Consider the following 23,391-nt stretch of genomic DNA (forward strand, 5'->3'; position numbering starts at 1 on the left):
ACACACAAAAACAACAAAGAAAAGAAGGTAATTATTAACTTTAGAAATAAGCATTACAGAAAGGAAATGAAATCATATCTATGAATAATATTTACATAGCCATAAAAGTATAAATATTAAACAATGATGGATAAAAATGTTCATGTAATTACATTAGGAGGATGAGGGAGGAAGAAAGGATTTCCTTATTAGGAAATGAAGAGATGATACCTAAAACTGAGTATTTAAGAAATAGCAAAATAATCAAAACTTTGTTTTGTTATTCTTGTTTTGTTTGCAATGTAGAATTAAATACCAGAATGTTGAAAGATTTGAAAATGACTGCTTCTGGGAAGACAGACTGTGTAGGATGAGTGACGACAGAGGAATGATTTTTTTTTTTTTAATAAAGTAGAGTTGATTTATAATGCTGGGTTAGTTTCAGCAGTACAGCAAAGTGATTCAGTGATAGATGGATAGATAGAGATTCTTTTTCTCATTCTACTCCATTACAGGTTTTTAAAAGATATTGAATATAGTCCCTGTGCTGTATAGTAAATCCTTGTCGCTTATCTGTTTCATTATGTATAGTAGTTTGTATCTGTTAATCCCAAACTCCTAATTCATCCCCCTTGCTCCCTTTCCCCTTGGTGGTGGTGGTGGTGTAGTTGCTAAGTCGTGTCAAACTCTTGCCCTCCAGACTCCTCTGTCCATGGGATTTTCCAGCCAAGAATACTGGAGTGGGTTGCCATTTCCTTCTCCAGTCCTTTCCCTTTGTATACAGACTCACTGGTATTTTTTAGAGTACACATGTGAGTGATATCATTTAATATTTTTCTCTGTCTGGCTTACTCTATGTACTTTGATATTCTCAAGGTCCATTCATGTTCCTGCAAATGGCAATATTTCACTCTTTTCTGTGGCTAATATTCCATTGCATGTATGTATGTATGTGTGGATATATATGTATACACACACATACACACACATCTTCTCAAGCTAGGTGATGGGTGCATGAGTTCATTTTCTGTCTTGGCTATTGTAAACAGTGTTGCTATGAACATTGGGGTGCATGGATCTGTTCAAGGTAGAGTTTTCATTTTTTGTGGATTTACGCCCAGGAGTGGGACTGTTGGATCATATGGCAACTCTATTTTTACTTTTTTTCAGGAACCTCTGTACTGTTTTATATAGTGGCTACACCAACAGTGTAGGAGGGTTCTCTTTTCTCTGCATCCTAGGGGTGACGTTTTTAATTAACTATTCATGTATAGCTTTGTGCATATATGACTTTGATAAAACTGAAAGTAGCATATCTGTGTCTGCCACTGATTCGTCCCCTTAGATGTCTGCTAGAAGACAACTCTTCTCTCAATATATCCCAACACTTAACATCAGTCATCAGTCTGGACTGGTTGTACTGTGGGTCTGCAGCACATCAGCCATCCTAGGCTCTGCCTCCATCACCCGGGTGCATCTTGGGGACCACCTCTGCAGCCCTGCTGTGTAGGGTCAGGGTTTCTAAGTTCCCAAACTTCCTCTTTCTTGGTTTAGCACCTCATTTTGGTGGAACTCCTCCCCTAGTAACTTTCAAAGAAAAAAAAAAAAAGAGGAGATGAAAATTTCAAAACCTTTCAGGTCTAAATGTATCATTCATACCCTCACACTTGACTGCCTGATTGTAGGGTAAAACATAGCCACAGATTTCCATGCAGGATTTTAGAGATGTCTCCCTGAGTCTTTCAGGTTGCTACTGAGAAGACTGTGTGTCTTATTTATCCTCTGTGCTATTATGTGATCTGCTGTATAATTTTTGTGTGTGGAAATGTTGCGAATCTTCACTTTAAGCCTGTACTAAAATTTCCTATCGACATGAATTGGTTTGGGTTGATTTTCTTTCACTATGCTGCTCACTTAGGGGAACCTTTTCAATCTGGAGGCCTGTGTTCTTCAGTTACAGAAGTTTTGTAATATTTTCTTTAAGATTTCTTCCCTTATATTTTCTTTGCCCTTTGTTTCTGGGATGGCTGCTATTTAGATGCTTATCTCCTGGCCTGCTCATCTGAGTTTTAAAAAATCTGTTCTCTCTTCCATTCCATCTCTTTGATTTTCTTTTACTTCCTGAAAGATTTTCTTAATTTTATTTTGCAGAACTCTATTATTAAAATTTTTTTATTATGCTTTTAACTTCTAAGGATTCAGTGAATGTTTCTTTTTTGTAGTGTGCTATTCTTGCTTCACAGTTGGAATATCTTCTCTTCTACCTTTGAAAATATTAATCATAGCTTCCTTATTATTTTTATTTTCTGCTCCCTGTACTGTCCCTGTTTCTTCCAAGTTCCTTGTTTGTTTTGGTCTCTATCTTTTCTGTTGCTAGCTTCCCTCAGACATCTCATGACCTTTGCCTGCCTGCTCATATTTAAGAGTGTGGCAGATTGGAAGATCCATGGATAAATATTTTTTGTTCTTAGCAGACTTGAATATAGGAGGTTCTGTTTGAGGCACTCAACTGTGGGATCCCTTCCTGCCTGTCAGTTTCTTTAGGTATTTTTCTTGGGCTGATCAGTGATTCCTGAGAAGAAATCTTTGATTTTTGCCTGGGGTATATAAGACTGCCCACAGAGTTCTGAGCTCCAAGCAGGGAAGAGAACTGGGCATGTCACTGCTAACTGCAGAGTTGCTCACTTATATAACATTATATAACCTCAACCTCTTTTTCTTTAAAATATATATATAACATATATTATGTATATTATATATATTTTTTAAAGTTATATTATTATATATGTGATATATAAATATAACATATATACTATAATCTATATACAATATATCTAATATATGATATATTAAACATATTATGTCATTACATTATATTATTATATAAACATATTATATAATATATACAATATGTATTACATATTATATATAATAAAATATATAACATACAACATATATTGTATATAATAAAATATATAACATATAACATATATTGTATATAATAAAATATATAACATATAACATATATTGTATATAATAAAATATGTAACATATAACATATATTGTATATAATAAAATATATAACATATAACATATATTGTATATAATAAAATATGTAACATATAACATATATTGTATATAATAAAATATGTAACATATAACATATATTGTATATAATAAAATATGTAACATATAACATATATTGTATATAATAAAATATATAACATATAACATATATATACTTATTTTTTTAAGGAGGAAGAGGTAAAGAGGTAAATTATATATATTATACACACTAAATATATAATATAATATATATTACATATTATATACTATAAGCATTGATATAATATTATATATATTGATGCTTAAATCCTTTCCTTAGCTCTGTTTGAAATCTCAAGTTCAAAGTCTCCCTGCTTCTTAGCCACAGTCTCGTGCCCTGATGGGGAGGGATTCTGGATCCTAACTCTTTCCCTGTGAGCCCTGCTGTCTGAAGCCCCACTGCGTCTTCATTGGGGAGGTGGCTGGTGGCTCCAGGCCTGAGCCTGGCTGGGGCTGCACACAGCAGTCATGTTCAAGGGCTTCTACCATCGCTAGCTTAGGTTTCAGCTTTTAGGTGTTTTAGGTCAGTTTCTACTCATATAACCATTGTCCACCTTCTAAAATGTAATAATCTTTTTTTACATGTTTTCACCTTTAAAAAAAAGTCTTAATTTCCATTTTGGTAGGATTTTGTGAGTAGAGGTAACTGTGAGGGTTCCATTTCCTGTGTTTAACCAGAAGGCCAGTATATCTACTGAGTTTGTATTTTAAAAGCTATATTTTTATTTCCCAATTTTTACTGTGTGTGTTGGGGGGAGGGGGCAGGGTAGTGCATTTGTATCTGTTAATTGCGGTTGTCTCCATATCTGATACTAGTTGTTTACTCTTTGGTAGGAAAATGACATGGTTTATTTACATTCTACTTCATACACTTTCTACTGTTTCAATATTTTGTTTTGCATTTTTTAATATACATGTACTATTTTTATAAACTGAAAAAAATTTATTTTGAAAATAAAATAGTTTATCAGTGACGTTTATTTCCTATGGTTGTTCAGCAAAACAAAGCAGAATAGAAAAGAATATAGGTAGGAGAAATAAAATGAAATCTTTAAAATGTCAGCATTGAAACTGAGAGTGTCATGCAACAGAAAGACAGTGGTATCTCTTGTTAGTATTTTGTTCACTTTACTAGATGAGATTCTGTATATGAATTCATTAACAATTCATTGACATTTGATTAAGTGCCAGGCACCAAGTTATTCAATACATCCTAACATTACAAAGCCATCAGAAACCCAGTCCAGTAGACGAGAGAGACATACAGATCAATGATTGCATTAGAGATTTATAAGTGCCACAGTACAGACACGAACAAAGCTTTGCTCACTCAGAGATACAAAATATTAGTTCTTCCAGGGCAGGAGTGGGTGGGGAATAGGTTCAGAAAGTCTTTAGAAAATGACATTTGAAGTGAATCTTTTTACCAAGTTCCCCTTGCCTTCTAGTGCTTTCTGCTAATATGCTAGAAATAACCCAATAAGTTCTTGTTTGTTTTTCTTATTTCTGGGTTTCTTTTTTTCTTATGTTTTTAAATTTAGAAAAATGGGAATATGTGAGTTTTTAAAGCATACTTCCAAACAGAGAAATGAGAGCTAGTTTAGGGAAAGATTTACTTCTCTACTTTGACTTGAAAATCCATTGTTCATTGACCAGAAATTCAAATTTTATTAATAGGAAAGAGGAGGGACATTCGAGATTAAACAAAATACTTTCATTTTACATACTAGGCAACTAGGGTAACAAACAGAAAGATTGCATGTACATTGTTTATGGCTTTGGAGAAGAAAGCCAATTTGATTTGCTAGTTTAGGCATAACAATACTGAAAATGTATATTAATTCTTCTAAGGTTTAGCATCTTTAGAGTTTACTATTAATAGTAAATTAAGTGTTCAGAGGAGGAAACACATTTGCACAATACAAAACCAAGAATGTATGATTGTTATGCAGGGGAAAAGCTCCCTGGCATTCCTGTCTGTCATATTCCATCTCCTCCCACCCCCAGGTAAGATGCTCTTTCATATGCATCTTTTTTTCAGATTTTCCAGCAAACAAATATGAATGTTGATCCTTATTGCCCAGTTTTTATACAAGAGTTGCTTCTGCAAACACTCAAGTTTGGCCCAACAATATTGATAGTATCTAGAGTTTAAATTAACAGTAGTCTTTTAATTAAACTTTAAACACTGAACACCGACATTTCTCTCTGATCCTTCCACAAACCCATTAAAATGACAGCAAAAGATAGAAACAGTAAAACTTCACAAAGATGCAGAGAATGGGAACAGTGAAACCAGGCAGCATGAGACACCCTGATAGGTTTTATTATTTGTTTACAGTTATTTGTTTCCTGTCTGCACTTGCCCTGCTCTCTACAGATGGAAATACTTCTCCACCCCAGGTTTTCTGGACGTGGCCATCTGACTTGCTTTGGTCAATGTACTGTAAGCAAATAATACATAAGACATGTCTCAGCAGAGCTTTCATGCATTTCTGTGGTTCAGTTCTCTTCGTGGTGCTTCTGTCCTTCACCAGGAGGATTAAATTCCCCAGACGGTGTTTGCTCTTAAGCTTGAGTCCTGGATTTCAAAAACACATGGAAGCAAGCCCAGCAGAGCCTAGCAGAGAAACAGCCCTCACATAACTTAGACCAAAACAAACAAACAAGAAAACAAAAAAAGTAAGCCACTGAAATTTGGAGGGTGTCTGTGTCTATAGCAATTGCCCACTAATGCAGATGCCAACATTTTGGGAAAGTTGAATAACAAACCATGGAGTGGTACCAGGAGAAAGTGAATGTCTCACAGACCTACAGATAAAATGATCTGAACATAATTATCTATAAATGGGCCTTTCTGGTGGCTCAGACAGTATAAGAATCTGTCTGCAATGCAGGAGACCAGGGTTCAGTCCCTGGGTCAGGAACATCCCCTGAAGAAGGGAATGGCAACCCACTTCTGTATTCTTGCCTGGAGAATCCCATGGACAGAAGAGCTTGGCAGTCTACAGTCCATGAAGTCGCAAAGAGTCAGACACGACTGAGCGGCTAAGAACACTCACATCTATTGTTTCAGTCTCTGAAACCAAACAATATTAAACACAAATGTCACAAATTCTACACACACAGAAAAATTACAGTTCGTGTTTTTCATGATTCAGATTCCTACAATCCCACCTGAAGCCTTAAAATGAATTTTCCATAACATGCAGGATAACAAATATTTTTCCCTAGTTTAAGTAGCCTTCTTCGATCTGGGTCTAAAAATGAACTAGATTCAAATGCCACTAAAACTTTCATTTTCCTGATTTCACATTTTTCAGACTCAAAGCTTATTATTTTCTGACTTTTTTTAGTAGCTGGAATATACATCATCTATTTTAGCCTAAAGAGTACTGGAGAGTGTAAAAAGAATAACAAAGTACTATAGAGGAGTTTTTGTTGAGCAGTTGGTAGATAAAAGATAAAACAGCAAAGAGAGAGATCGTATTAGCTAAATGATTACCATATCAAAACAGGTCCTTTCTTAGGGCTCTGAGATAAGGTTTGGATTTGGGCCAGCCGCTCTTTACGATTCAAATTAGGTTTGTTAAGACGTTTCAGATTCTTCCACCAGGGCCCTGAAGTTAAGCTGGAGGTGCTGACTGTAGGTCCTCATTTCAAAGAGGTTTTCACTTCAGTCAATTGCACCTGTATTGATGAAAACCAAATGGCACAGAGCATCCTGCATAGCTTTGACTGAATCTAAAGGAAAACGAAACAGTGGGCTGGTTGTTGGGTTATCTCCAGCGAGTCAAAGTTGCCAAAAGGCTCGGAGAAGGGTTTTAGTCCAGGGGGTTCAATCTAGATGCGGGCTGGCTTTCAGTTGAAAGGGATTTCTTGAGAACTTCGTGTGGCTGAGATATGACAGTATTGCTGGGAAAGGGAGTTGGAAATTTCCAGGGGTCTGTGTTTTTCATTGTCAATCAACCCTTTTAACACATTGCGCTTATCATTACATTGCTGTTGTTTCCTGATTATAAGAAAACACAGGAATTTGTAAAATACAGAGAAGAGAAAGTTAGAAAATTAAAATTGCCTGCCACCCAGGGATCTACTACAACCAATCAATTTGGCCTATTTTCCTCCTTCCTTTCTCCCTCCCTTCCCTTCTTCCTTCCTTCTCATCCATCCATGCATCCATCATCTATGTAGCCCTTTTTATCCAGCTATTTATCTATCCCTTTATATAAATATAATAGTTTTACATCTCTGTAGTTTGTTACATAAATTTTGCATTGTCACTGATTTTCAGATGTTCTGACTCTTACCCTCTCATGTGCAACCTTTAATCTGTGGGATCTTCTGGCTTTGCTAGGCAGGGTGGCCCATGGGAACTTATGGCCTTTTATTCTCTGTTAAAAATTCCTTGCAATCAAGAAGCTGGTGTTTTTCTTAATGTAACTAAAACAAAAACAGAAGATCACCCAGAACTTGAGGAGTTTGCAGTAAAGATTTTTTTTTTTAATTTCTGCCTGCAGAATTTCATCACACAGCCTTGTCTGTCTTTACTTACTCTCTCATATCCCTCCAGACGTGGGCCCCTGGCGGTTCCTTGGTCTCTAGACCGGGAGTCCCCGACCTCTGGGATCTAATGCCTGATGATCTGAGGTTGAGCTGATGTAATAATAATAAAAATAAAGTGCACAATCAATGTGCAATGTGCTTGAATCATCCTGAAACCACCCCCTCCACCCCCAGTGTGTGGAAAAATTATCTTCTGTTGAAACCGGTCCCTGGTGCCAAAAAGGTTGGGGACCGCTGCCTTAGAGATAGTTTCTTAGGGCAGGATTGGAAATGTCTCAGCCAAGATCCCCACAGAAGCATCATGAAGGGTAAGTTTTGATTGGTAACAAAAAATAATGGTGATTAACATCTTGAGGAGGAGGAGAAGGGGGCGACAGAGGATGAGATGGTTGGACGGCATCACTGACTCAATGGATATGAGTTTGAGCAAACTCTGGGAGACGGTGAAGGACAGGGAAGCTTGGTATGCTGAAGTCCATGGGGTCACAAAGAGTCAGACATGACTGAGCAACTGAACAATAACATCTGGATAGGTGTTATAATTTTTTCAAAGTTATTTTTACATTCAGGAACTCAGCACTTAGGCCCTGTGAAGCAAGATGTCTTTGAGTTCTATTCTAAGCTGAGTCTCAACTTCTTTTTACCAGCACTTCAATTCTTTGAGCCTCAGTTTCCCCTATCTACATAAGGGAAGGAGAGAGGGTCAATACCTAGGGGACCAAATGCTCGCTGAGATCACTCCCAGATCAGCAGTTCTGTTGTTCTCTGAAGATTCTAATGGCCCCATACTTGATAGACATGGAGGCATTCTTCTCATGAACTGCCAGTCAACAGTGGACTTGCCGTGGGCACACACGCAGCAGGAACCTCAGTAGATACTAATTTGGGGGTGGGTGTGGGTGGAGGAAGATTCCAGGGTCTGATTTCCCCAAGTGAAGCTGTACACTCTGCTCATGTTGGGCCTCTGTGTTTCTCCTCATCCCCTGCATGACATAAGCTAGGTGAGTAAGGCTGTGTGTGTATATAGACAAATGTGAAGGATAATTTATTATGTGCATACTCCATGGCACCAGGCAGGACTTCCTGAATAACCCCAGGAACAAAGAGGAGATGGAGCAAGGGGGAGAGAGAGCAGACACTCCACTGAATGGGCCCTTGAAGGCCTCCTAGAAGAGCTGTGGTGTTTGCTCCCAAAGGCCAGGGGCTGTGAAGACAATGTGTTTCCTGCTTTCAAGGGCAAAGTTAGTCCTCGTGGCTCTGGGCCTGGGCACTCAGCCACAGCTGTTACCCTGCCACGTCCTCAGGGGTGGGAAGGGAAGGCGGTGCCTGGGAATGGCTTCCTGTTCCACGCAAAACAACTTCACCCACAACCCTCATGAAGGTGGGCTCCTCCAAACACCCTCACTGTCGACATGGCCAGCCTGCTGTGATGCGCTAAGCAAAGACTGGGCACTCCAATGCCTTTGTGCTTCTTGTCTAGCACTGCCTTGGAACGGCTTCCTGGCTTCCACGGGACTTACCAAAACAGAATGCTAAAAGGCCACATCCAAGGCCACTTGGCAAGCCGGTGGCCTGCAGACTTTAGCACACACCCAGGCCTGGTGGGAGGGACCGGGCCAGGATTTCCACCCTCACCCGCTAATTCTTACACGACTCCCTGCTGCCCCTTTGCAAGTGCCTGAAATGTCTAGAGATGAGAGTCATTCCTTGTACATAGAGTCTGCCAATTAAGATTCAAGTCTTAGGGCAGGAATAGCACTTTGGGCTTTCATCAGACATTTACCTTAGTGGAATATTCTTCTGAGAAAATTAGGCAGAAGCCAGCTAGCGGTAAAGAATCTGCCTGCCAATGCAGGAGACACAGGAGATGCAGGTTCGATCCCTGCATTGGGAAGATTCCCTGGAGGAGGAAATGGCAGCGCAGTTCAGTATTCTTGCCTAGAGAATCCCATGGACAGAGGAGCCTGGTGGGCTACAGTCAATGGGGTTGCAAAGAGTCAGACATGACTGAGCAACTGAATACATACACATACATCCCTTCCTGGAATGAGACCTTACCAGGCTGTGAGAGAAAGAAGGAAAAGAGGAAAAGACAGGGCGGAGTGTGGGGATTGATCCTGCTTTCAGCAGACTAGCTAACCCCAGGTTGCAACCTTATTCCTTCATCTTCCTCTTGGGAGTGTGTTCGAAATACCAAGCACTAAATATTCTGGGAGTTGACATGTTTAATTAAGTGGAGGTTTACTCAAGCTTATTTACCTGCTCTCTTCGCTGATTTCTTCTGCCTCCCTCTGTTTCCTAAACAGAAGCAGCTCCAGGGACTTGCCAGCTGCCTTTTTCCTCTACCCTCTTTCTCCATTTGAGAAAACCTCACTTTTTCAGCTTTAAGTATCACAATCAGGAGGCTGCCCTTCCCCAGTGACTCTCTAATCCAAGGGTCGGCAAACTTTTACTGTGAGGAGCCAGAGAGTCAGTACTTCAGGCCTTTTGGGACATCTATCTCTAGCGAAATGCCATCTTCACAGCATGGAAGTGGCCAGAGACAACTTGTAAGTGAATAGGGATGGCTGTGTTCCAAAAAAACTTTCTTTATGAACCCTGAAATTTGAATTTCGTGTAATTTTCACTTGTCACAAAATCTTCTTCTTCTTTTTTAGATGTTTCCCCCCAGCCACTTAAATATGTAAAAACTATTCACAGACCTTACAAAAGGCAGACTGTGACCCGCTGGGATCTGGACTGGGCGCAAGTCGGGAGTGGGTTAACCACCCTGCAAATTCCATTCCTCCCGCTGTCCAAAAACACCCTCAGCCTTGACATTTATAATATGAAAATCGCCCTGTCCTTTATCCATCCCACAAAATAACTGCTTCTCCTAACTTCCTTATTGCTCTGAGGATACAGGAGTTTTCCCAGGAACCCAGGCTGGAACGCTGAGGGTCTGTGTAGTTCCCATTTGTCATCCCATAGGCAAATCTAGCATCCCAACTCAACCACTGACCCATCCTCAATGCTTCCAGCATCTGTGGATCTCTCCTGTGCAAGATGTCCTGTGTATCCAAACTAATTCTCCTATAGCAACACTTTCATCATAGAACTCCTGCACGTGTTGAACCAGCCTGCAGGATCCTCTGCCTTTCTATGTGCAGTTTCCCCTCTGATGGAGTTTTCTAATTTCATCCCTTGCTATTTCCCTATGCAGATCCTCTGTGCAAACCAAAATGACCAGCCTTCAACAGGCGACAACAACATGCGGAGCATGGGGTCCGTATCTCTATGCCTTTCCTCTTGATCACCTCCTCTCTTCCCCCAGCCCTGAGCTCCTTTCCTAAACCCATGGACCTATCAAAAGACTCACGGCCAATCACGATAAGACATCACGTCACACACACTAGAGTGGTTAGCATAGAAAGGCTGACAATGACTAGTGTTGGCAAGAAGGTGGGGAAATTGGAAACCTCATATAGTGCTGGTGGGGATATAAAATGGTGTAGTCACTTTGGAAAATAATCTGGCAGTTCCTCAAGAGGTTAAGTAACTCCACATCCAAGAGAAAATAAAATATAGGTCAACATATTACAGTAGAAACTGACACAACATTGTAAATTCACTATATTCCAATACATATTAAAAAAAAAATAGGTCCACATATAAAACCACGAAAGTTCACAGCAGCATTGTTCACAGTAGCTAAAAAGTAGAAACAAGCCAAATGATCATTAACTCATGAATGGATAAACATGCAAGGTCACATATTGTATGATTCCATTCATATGAAATGTTCAGAATAGGCAAGTCTATAGAGCTAGAAAGTAGATTATTGATTACCTAGGACTGGGGTGGGATTGAAGGAATAGGAGAAATGAGGGGAAACTGCTACACAATTTCATGTATGAGGACCTGAAAACCCACTGAACTGTACACTTTTAAAAGGCTGAACTATATGGTCTATGAATTACACCTCAATAAAGCTGTTTTATGTTTTAAAGAAAGGCTCATGTCAAATCAGATCACTGTAAGTTATCAAAGAAAAAATTATCTTCATTTTGAAGCTAAATTATCATCTGTTCCACTCATCTGACATTATATACTACCTTATAATTTTTTTTATGCTTATACTTTAATTTCCCAACTCCTTGTACTTTCTCATACTCTTGCATATGTTTGTTTGCCTGTGTTTGTTATTTAATTCAGAAGACAATTCCCACTGGTTAAAATGACGTAAATCGAACCAGAACTGGAGATGATAGCTTACACAGTGTGGGTGTGACAAACACAACTTGCAAGGGCCATATTGATGTGAAATGATGAAGTGGGGAAAAAACAATCTTCAGTTTCACTCATGAATTGATGTGCTTTGCTTTTAGTACTTGGACATTGTTAATTGGGAACAGGTTGCCTTGGATCCACAGCAGAGTGCCTAAAAATTAGGATATCTGGTTATGCTTATGCTGCAGTTTCCCCATTCATAAAAAGCCAAAGTAGACAGAACCATATACATATATATATTAAGTTATTAATGGTGGCACTAGTGGTAAAGAATCCACCTACCAATGCAGGAGATGCCAGAGACATGGGTTCGATCCCTGGGTTGGGAAGATTCCCTGGAAGAGGGCATGGCAACCCACTCCAATATTCTTGCCTGGGAAATCACATGAACAGAGGAGGCTGGAGGGCTACATCCATGGGGTCACAGAGAGTCGGACACGACTCAGCATACACACACCTATCAACCTACTATGTGCACAGTGTTGGACCCAAAGACTATTTAAGCAAATTCAGTAAGTCATTAATGACCATAGCTGTCAGATTTCTATATACTAAGCACAAGATATGGTAAGTTCTGTTTGCTAATTTTTTCCCAAAGTTTACATTTGGGATATGGTTATTGGAAATATATCAATTAGTAAAATATTAAAGTGTGCATTATAGGTCTATAATCAATATATATTGACTAAGTCAGCAAGAAATTAAGGATATGGGAAAAAATAGAATACTATTTGGGTTTAGCATTCTCTGGAGAGTATACATAATCCAGTACATAAATTATGTCCAAGTAAATGCTCTCAACACAAGAGTTAAAGTACATTAATAGCATTCTTGGGTTCCAAAAGAACTTTCTACTCTAGGATACTATCCAGAGTAAAGATGTAGCAAATCTAGTAAATTATTATAAGTTTTCATGTCAGGGAAGTATCCTTTCAGGAAAGGTCAGAAATCATTTGTCTCTCAAGTATTTTAATTTGAATAAGCTAACTCTCAGCAAGCGAAAATGCAAAGTCAAAGCTGTAGGCATAGCAGAACCCTTGGAAGACCAACTTCCCACCGATTGTTTCACAATCTCATTTTCAAGATTCCTCAGTTCCTTGAGGACCACCCAGGACCTGAGTAAGCTTGCCAAAAGCTAGAGTTCCCACCCAGAGGTGTGGGGCCATGGTTACAGTTAGTAGAAAACTGCATTCACTCGTGTGGAATGTCTTTTCTATGTATCTGCTCTGGGAACCCGTTAATGGTGGTGACTACGGATTCAGAATTGAAATCCTCGCTGATCACACTGGCTTTACCTTAAAGACTGTATGAGTTACCTATTGCCACTGTAACGAATTACCATCAACTCAGTGGCCTAAAACAGCACACATTTGTTATCTTCCAATTCTGGAGGCCCAAAGTCTGAATTCACTTTCGCTGGGCTAAAATCAAGGTGTCAGCAAGAATGGCTCCCTCTACAGGCTTTAGAGAAGACTCCATCTCACTGCCTTCTATAGTTTCTAGAGGCAACTGCCATTCCTTGGCTCATGGCCTCTTCTTGGTTCTTCAATGCATCATGTCTTCCAGTCTCTCTCTGCCTCTCTTGTACAAGAAGCTCTGTGATTACACTGGGTCCACAAGGATAATCCACAATAATCTCACAACATCAAGATCCTTAATTTAAGCAATCTGCAGAAGCCCTTTTGTCATGTGAAGTGATATATTCATGGGACTATGGGATTAAGACATGGATGTCTTTGGGGGCCATTATTCTACCACAGAAATGCAACAAAGAGGCAGTCTCCTTGAGGCCTCCATCATCACCATCATCACTGCCTCTAAACACCTACAACAGTCCAGACATGGGCAGTCAGCACTCTCCACCCATCACTTTGTGTTGTTCTTAACATTGGAGTGGAATGCTGGCTCAGCCATTTAACACATGCCAACATTGAAGCTCTGGGAGGCTTAATGACTTGTCAAGAGTCCCAGAGCCCTGAGTCCTGGCACCTCTTACTGCAAAGGCTGTGATTGAAAACCCTGTGAGGGAATTCTGGTTGGCCTCTCACGGTCACTACAACCACTTTCTTCTGGGGTTATGGGAAAACACCATGTCCTCATCATCCCACCTTCTCCTGTTCAGTCTCATGCAGCCCCCAGGTCTCGCTGCCAGCCCAGTGCCCAGCAGAGACCTGGATGGGTAAGAGAGACACTGCATGCAGCCTATCTGTCAGCCTCACTGTGGAGTGGACTCAGGCCCGTGACATTTATTGAGTGCCCTCTATGCACTAGGCATGATATCAGGCCCTGGCAGTTCAATTTTATGGCAAATCATTATGTACAGGCATAACACATTTCACTGTACTTTGTACTTTTTAAATTGCTTACTCACACTTCACAGACATATTTTATTTTTTAACTGAAGGTATGCAAGGGACAAACTTGCATCAGGCAAGTTTATTTGTGCCATTTTTCCAACAGCATTTGCTCACTGTGTTTGTGTTACATTTGGGAATTTTCACAGTATTTCAAATGTTTTCATTATGATTATGTTTGTTACGGTGATCTGTGATTGATGATCTCTCATGTTTCTGTTGCAAAATGGTTACGACTCTTTGATGGCTGAGATTGATAGCCAGTATTTTTTAATTAAGGCATATACATTCTATTTAGACATAATACAATTGTACATTTAATAGACTACAGTATAGTGGAAATATAACTTTTATATGGAAAAATTTGTGTGACTTGATTTATTGTGATACTGACTTTATTGTGGTAATCTGGAACCAAACCCACAATATCTGAGACGTATGCGTGTATATTGTTGATGCCGCACATTTACAATTGTAATAGTACATCTTGTCCTATTACTTATGCTTTAAAACAAGTAGTTATCTCTGACTCTAATTACCAGGGTATTTAAAATGCATGAGAACATGAGATACAGATACTTAAGATTTAGTCACTATCTTTTCTCTACCAAGCCAATAGTCTTTGACTTTTACTTGGTTTGCTAATTTTAGGAAATTATAAGTAAAGATTCTTCCTTATTTCCAAGGGAGATTGGGGCACAGAATAGCTATTTGTTCCAGAAAGAGAAAGAAAAATAACCCAGGGGGAACCCAGTCTAAGGCAGCCACTTGTAGAGACAGTGAGCCAGCCCTGAGAAGCATCCAGATTGGATAAACCATGTCTGCAAAGGCTGGCTTGTCCCAGGACTATGACAGACCACTTGAATTTGCCTGCCTGGTTTATGCCTAGAAAATCTCAGAGTACTCCAGAAAAACTCAGCTCATCACTATTTTGAGACTGGGCACACAAATTGCTGGGGCCAGAGAATGTTTTTTAAAGATGGAAGAGGCTTGAGCATATATCTTTGTGTTCTGGGGGTAGAAGCAGGAGAATGGAAGCAACTAAAGATAGAAAAACAAAAACAAAAACAAGAGTCATCAACTGGAAACAACCCATCCACCAGAGAAATGGATAAACAAGAAGTGGTGCATCCGTACAACAAAATACAACTCAGTGAGCAAAAGGCATGACCCAGTGCTACACACAACAAGGTAGAGGAATCTCAATATCATTAACTTGAGTGAAAAAAGACAGACTAAAGAGTATAGGCTGCCTGATTCCATTTACATGAAATTCTAGAAAATGCAAACTAATTTAGAGGGACAGAAAATAGATCAGTAGATTCCTAAGGTTAGAAGCAGAGATAGGAATGAACAGCAGAAGTTTTGGAGGTGATGGAGATGTTCCGTATCTTGTTTGTGACAGTGGTTTCATGATGCCCAAACTCAACAACTTGTACATTTTAAATGGAAGCCACTCATTGTATATAAGTTATACCTCAATAAAGCTGATTTACAAAGAGACAGGGAGGCTCCTTTGGGTACTGTGGACTGGAAGGGGAACATGTATTTCATGGAGAGGGAAGGGAAAGAGGCCAAGGCAGAGAGAGTCTCAGATCCATCCATAGGCGGAGAGAGAAGAGAGTGGTTAGCCATCATTCGTATGTCTCAAAACAGTGTATCCTAAAGGAAATCAATCCTGAATACTCATTGGAAGGACTGTTGCTGAAGCTGAAGCTCCAATACTTTAGCCACTTGATGTGAAGATCTGACTCATTGGAAAAGACCCTGATGCTGGGAAAGACTGAAGACAGGAGGAGAAGGGGTTGACAGAGGATGAGATGGTTGTATGGCATCACTGACTCAATGGACATGAGTTTGAGCAAGCTCTGGGAGATAGTGAAGGACAGGGAAGCCTGGCATACTGTAGTCCATGGGGTTGCAAAGAGTCGGACACGACTGAGCAATCGAACAGCAACAATATGTCTGAAAGCTTTTGCAAAAGCTCCCTGCATTCCTATTCCCAGCAAAGAGTCTCCTTTGAATATGCACATTCATGTCAATCACCATGAGATCAATTCAAACCTGAAGAGAGAGACTCCTATGGCCACATCTTAACCCACCATGTGTTCTCTCCAGGTGGGAGATTTGCGAGGTCTAATCTTCACATACCTCCAAATTCAGCCCACTTTCAGTTTGGTATTCCTGTCATATGGAGCCACTCGGAGCCTCAGCAGGAACTGGCTAATGTGTTCCTGGTGGCATTTTCTTTGATTTCTTCCTGTGCAACATAAATCACTGGCAGTTCCAGAAGCCAGAGAAGGTGGGTGTAAAGGCTTAGTCAGAAAGCTTGGGGCTGCGAGGGGAGCCTCAAAGATAGGGATCTGTGAGTGCCTCCCTAGTTAGCAACTCTTTCAGTGAACCACTTACTGGAGTCTATCTGACAGCGTTTTGCAGTAATGAAGACACAGCCATAGCAACCAGACGACAAAGAGAACCACAGCCTTCTGGAAAAGGGCTGCAAGTCTCTGAAGAGATATTACCACTGTGGAGCTTCCATTTCTTTCTGCATTTGTTTCCTTTCGGTAGCTACTAGAGATAGACATGTTTTTTTTCCACACTGTCAAACTAGGCGAGTTTTGATTTACCACAGCTGGGGGCATGGGCCTAGGACTGGAATGCTGCAGTGAGCAGAAATATCCGATTACAACTATTTTTTCTCAGTCATTAAAAAATACCACCCTCAGAACATGCTTTCTTGGTGCCCAGCTAATATCTAGTGTTTTTATATTCACAATAATCTTTTTACCCTTCTGCAAAAATAGGAAGTTGAGATTAAGTAGAGAAACCAAAAAGCCCTTCCCTTGATGCTGCGCTAAACTGAAAGTCCCTCATGAGCACAAGTTTCTCACGTCACTAGGAAGCCAGGCAGTGTCCCCACTCTTGGGTTACAGGAGATGAGTTTTGGTCATGCTACTTCTCCACTTTTACAAAAGAATAATGATGTGAGACTCCCTGCAAAAGAGGATTAAAAAATGTGACTATGTGTGGGAGGGTAACCATGGCATGAAGGCACCATTTTGGACTCACCCCTCTGGTGAAATGCAGCCTGCTGTCTCTCACCACCCACCAAAACACATGCCGGCCCTCCATGTAAAAGTGAACTGGCTCCCAAGTGAACTGAAAATAGATACTCAAAAAACACATATACAGCAATGTTCATTCAGCACTAGTCACAACAGCTAAAAGGTAGAAACTGCCTGAATGTCCATCAGTGGATGAGTGGATAAACAAAATGTGGTCTAGCCACACCATGGCATGTTACTCGGCTGTAATGGGGAAAGAGGTACTGACACGTGCTACAATATGCATGACCCTCAGGACTTAAAGCTAAATGAAAGGAGCCAGACCCAAAAGGTCACATGTTGTATGATTCCACTTATAGGAAATGTCTAGCTGAGGCAAATCCACAGAGACAGAAAACAGATTGATGGCTGCCCAAGGCTGGAGGTAAAGAGAAACTGGGAGTGCCTGCTGAACGGGTCTGGGGTTTTTGTGAGGTTGATGCAAAAGTTCTGGAACTAGATAGAAGTGATGGTTTAACAACAGTGGGAATTTACTAAATGCCACTGAACTGTACACTTTCAAGTGGTCCGTTTTATGGGAATTTTACCTCAAATTTAAAAACTTCTGAATCAAAATAGTGTCATAAGGTCACACAAAAGCTTTAATACAAATAATGCATTCAACAATAAAATATCAAAGAATCAGTTACTATTTTTAAAAAAGCAGCCTGTACTAGACTTACTGTGTTGATCAATGCAGAATGTATATAAATGCTGAATCCCTTTGTTTTATACCTGAAACTAGTATATATGGTATGCCAATTATAGTTCAACAAAAAGTATATATGTACAAAATAAGACATTAAAAAAAAAAAAAAAGCAGCCTGGCAAAGCAGATGTATTCAATTCAGTTAATATTAAGTGAGCCTTCTATACCTCAACTAGAGGAGGAAAGACATGGAAATAAAGCTTGCCAGGCTGTGACAGGGATGGGAACAGGGCAGGGTGGGTGGCGTTGGGGGGAGTAGGGACTAGGGGTAGTCGGGAGAGCTGCTTTGCCCAAAGGGCCACCAGCGTGGTGGAAGACAAATGCTGATAGCATCCCTTGGTCCAGGAGGCCACACCCTGCCTCAGCTAGAATCTCATGGAAAAATGAATTAGTAAGGCAAGAAGCTCAAAGGAGCGATAAAGGGTATAGTAAATTGGATCATAGAAAAAACAAGAGAATTCCAGAAAAACATGTACTTCTGCTTCATTGACTAGGCTAAAGTCTTTGACTGTGTGGATCACAACAAACTGTGGAAAATTCTTCAAGAGATAGGAATACCAGACCACCTGACCTGCCTCCTGAGAAATCTGCATGCAGGTCAAGAAGCAACAGTTAGAACCAGACATGGAACAACAGACTGGTTCCAAATTGGGAAAGGAGTACATCAAGGTTGTATATTGTCACCCTGCTTATTTAACTTATATGCAGAGTACATCATGTGAAATTCTGGGATGGATGAAGCACAAGCTGGAATCAAGATTGCTGGGAGAAATATCAATAGCCTCAGCTAGGCAGATGACACCACCCTTATGGCAGAAAGTGAAGAGGAACCTTCTTCACACAAGAAGAGCCTCTTGATGAAAGTGAAAGAAGAGAGTAAAAAGGTTGGCTTAAAACTCAACATTCAAAAAACAAAGATCATGGCATCCAGTCCCATCACTTCATGGCAAATAGATGGGGAAGCAATGGAAACAGTGACAGATTTTACTTTCTTGGGCTCCAAAATCATTGCAGATGGTGACTGCAGTCATGAAATTAAAAGATGCTTGCTCCCTGCAAGAAAAGCTATGACAAACTTAGACAGCATATTAAAAAGCAGAGACATTACTTTGCTGACAAACATCTGTCTAGTCAAAGCTATGGTTTTTCCAGTAGTCACGTATGGATGTGAGAGCTGGACCATAAAGAAAGCTGAGGGCCCAAGAATTGATGCTTTTGAACTGTGGTGTTGGAGAAGACTCTTGAGAGTCCCTTGGACTGCAAGGAGGTCCAACCAGTCCATCCTAAAGGAGATCAGTCCTGAATATTCATTGGAAGGACTGATGCTGAAGCTGAAACTCCAATACTTTGGCCACTTGATGCAAAGAACTGACTCATTTGAAAAGACCCTTATGCTGGGAAAGATTGAAGGCAGGAGGAGAAGGGGATGACAGAGGAGATGGTTGGATGGCATCACCAACGCTATGGACATGAGTTTGAGTAAGCTCCAGGAGTTGGTGATGGCAGGGAAGCCTGGTGTGCAGGAGTTCATGGGGTCACAAAGAGTTGGACACAACTGAGCAACTGAACTGACCGAACTGAAATGCTTACAGTGTTTACAGGTAGCAAAGCTCTTCCAGCCCAAACTACTTCCAGGCTGAAGGAGGGTCTAGAGTAAGCTTGAGTACTAACAGAGAGTCAGGGCTGCTGCTCCTTGACAGGCTCACTGTATGACTCTGAACTTGGTCAAGCCGTCTAACTTTCTGGGTCTCGGTTTTCTTTGCTAAGTGCTTCCCAGACTGAACTGACATCACCCATGTCTATGGAACACTCAAAACACAGAAACGCACTTAGGGTTGGCAAAAAGGCCCCTGAGAGATTAAGCAGAGTTTCTCAGACTTGAATTCCTAGGATTTGTTAGTACTCAGATTGCTGGTCTCCATTTCCAGTTTCTGATCCAGCGAGTCTTGGGTGGAGACCTGAAAATGTTCATCTCTAACAAGATCCTCATGAGGCTGATACTTCACCACATTTTGGGAGCCAAAGATAAACTAAACTAGTTGTTGCCAACACTGGCTGATCATCAGAATCACCCAAAAAGTATTTTAATAAAAAGCTACCAGGGCTTCACTCATATGTAGTGAGCCTGGGACCCTGCCGAGTCTAGATCCTTCTGTCGAGCTCTCCATCCTGTGCTGCTTCTGAGAGGTGGGCCTGAGGCTGGGCTCTTACGGTGGGTGGGATTCAGAAGGTGGGAGGGATGGATGCTGGGGCTGGCTTGAGCCAGAACGAGCCGGAAAAAGCTCCAGGTCAGGAATCATGGAACCATGACCCCACTCATCTTAGATAAAATGCACTGATCAATCATTGCATGTATTCAGTACCTGAAGACGTGAGGGAGGGAGATACAATAGGACAAGAAAAATGGCTTTTGCACAGACATACTTGGGAAAGGCCTCTGGAGACTTCACAAAATGTTCCAGACACTGTCGGTGGCAATATTTATTCCTACATTCTTTCCCCTTTTCCCAGAACTAAGTCTAAATAATAATAACAGCTTTCAAATAAAAATACCATAGTATAAATTCTAAGGAATGAAATCCAATTTACTGGCATCTTAAAGTGTCCTGAGACGCCGTTTCACGGAGTACCTGGGAAGATGACTGTTCACTGAATATTTAGCTGGTGGAAGGGAGGGAAAGAGAAGTTCCATTTTCCTGGTTATTGCTTCCAAACCCAGACATCTCACAGCACAGATGCCGACCTGCGTGGCTGAGCTTGCTTAGAGCAACTCCTGACGATTATTCAGATATTTGACCTGGACTTGCCAGTTCAACCTTAAATCGCCTGCTAGCACAAAAACAACAGGCAAGACGGTCCTATTGCTTGAGAATAAAACAGGATGTATTTGCTGGTGGGCAGGCACATAGAAAACATGGGCGTCAGGTGGTAAGCTTCTATGATGGGTCATTTACAAATTCTCCCAAGAGTTAACTTGGACCAACTGACAACCCCCCTTCTTGCCCCCAACCTTGCAATAGGACTAAACCACCTGGCTTGTCTTCTATACACATGTGAGTGGTGCAATCATACAGCTCTTGGGCTGGCTATTAGGGGAATTCTCCCTAGCAACTGCATGTTTCATAAAAGTGCTTTTCAAGAAAAGTGCACATTCTTTGATGCCATGCTGTTCTATACTTTAGCTCCTCACAGCACTTAGCACAAGGCTGAACACAGCTCATTCACAATGTACTTTTCTTTTCCACTCAAAAGAGTACACAGCAGAGTCTTTGGATGGTTGAATTGGTTTAGTCACTAATGAGAAAGTGCTGCCTTGAATATACATCTTTAATGGTTCTACAGCAACCATATTATAGACCATGATGTCATCCCTGGATTTTTCTTGTGACTCTGAGGCTCTCTTCTTAATCCATTTTATTCTACAGCCATTGAATATAGTCTTTCTATGCCTCATGGCATAGAAGTCTCATAAAAGTGCTTTTCAAGAAAAGTGCACATGAAGTTAAAAGATGTTTGCTCCTTAGAAGAAAAGCTATAACAGCTATGATAAACCTAGACAGCATTTTAAAAAGCAGAGACATTACTTTGCTGACAAAGATCCATATAGTCAAAGCTATGGTTTTTCCAGTAGTCATGTATGGATGTGAGAGCTGGACCATAAACAAGACTGAGTGTCAAAGAATTGATGCTTTTGAACTGTGGTGTTGGAGAAGACTCTTGAGAGTCTCTTGGACTGCAAGGAGATCCAACCAGTTCATCCTAAAGGAGATCAGTCCTGAATATTCATTGGAAGGACTGATGCTGAAGCTGAAACTCCAATACTTTGGCTAGCTGATGCAAAGAACTGACTCACTGGAAAGACCCTGATGCTGGGAAAGACTGGAGACAGGAGGAGAAGGGGACAACAGAGGACAAGATTGTTGGATGGCATCACCAACCCAATGGGCATGAGTTTGAGCAAATGCCAGGAGATGGTGAAGTACAGGGAAACCTGGCATGCTGCGGTCCACAGGGTTGGACACAACTGAGTAATTGAACAATGACAACATGCCTCATGGACTGAGTCAACTGGGGGCAGTGGAATGAGGGCTGACCAGGAGTCAGATCTGGGTTTGAGTCTTGGTTCAGTGTTGGGTAGCTGGATGACCCCAGACCTACCAGTTAAGCTCTTTCGGTCTCTGTTTGTTTGTCTGAGAAATAACAGAACAATACCCAATTTAGCCATGACTCATCCCTTCAACTTGACCATTAGCAATATGAAAGCAAAGACAGAGCCACTGGTCCCTTTGGTCAAACTCCATGTTACCTGCTGAGCATCTCAATGAGCTAAGGAAATACTTGCAGAACTGGTGTTTGGAGGAAGAAAGGGATGAAGGAAGAAACGACTCTAGGATTCAGGAGAAGTGAGAAACTCAGAATTATTTATTCCCATTTTCTTCTAGTCTGTGTTTTCATGGCCGAAGAAACAGAGGATTGCAGCAATGTTTGTAAGAGGCAGCGGGGCAGATGATGTTTGTGCAAGCCCGTGGAACTCAAGAGAGGCTCAGAGATTTTGGAAATCCATCAGCCTGTCAGCCCCACCACCTCACTGTCCATCTTGGAATGCCGACAGGGACACTTGCCGGTGAATGATGTTTGCTAGGTATTAACAAATCATCCAAAGAATGATGTGATGTGCTAACATGTCAGATATGATTGCTGTGTTTGTTGTCAGCCCCTGTGAGGGAATTATGGGAAGATTTCTCTTAAATGGCACTGTCTAGACCATTTTCCTGCCTTTTCCTCTGTTGATAGGTCCCACGTGAAGGTTACTATGGGAAACACTCCCTACTGATCCATGAGTCATGTCTGCAGCCTGGAAGGTTCCAATAGCAACGCTATTATCCTCAGGCACAGGTCCTCTGGGATTTTATCTGAGCTGTAGAAAGACAGCCTGGTGGCAGGAAGAACATCTTATAAACAAAACTAAAAGAACCCAGTGTTTATTCACTTACATTGCTAGAAAAAAATAAATCAACAAGGCTATGGGTTAGTTGGACGAGCAAAACTGACTACCTTTTAAGCTCCGAAATGCTCTGGAACAATTGTGTGATGTCCATAGAGAGTTCATTTTTGAACCATTTTTTCGGACTAGTCTGCATAAAAGGCAGGTTATCATCAGGATGCAGGTAACATGAGAAGTACCAAGGTCTTTGGGAAGAGCATCATTTCGTGTCAGAATGAATGTTTAAGCAGGAGACTGTTCACTCATGTACAGGAATCACAGAGCACGCTGGTGATCAGATGTTTTCAACCAACTCTGGAT

Source organism: Dama dama, chromosome X (assembly GCF_033118175.1).
Source record: "Dama dama isolate Ldn47 chromosome X, ASM3311817v1, whole genome shotgun sequence".
Taxonomy (NCBI): Eukaryota; Metazoa; Chordata; class Mammalia; order Artiodactyla; family Cervidae; genus Dama; species Dama dama.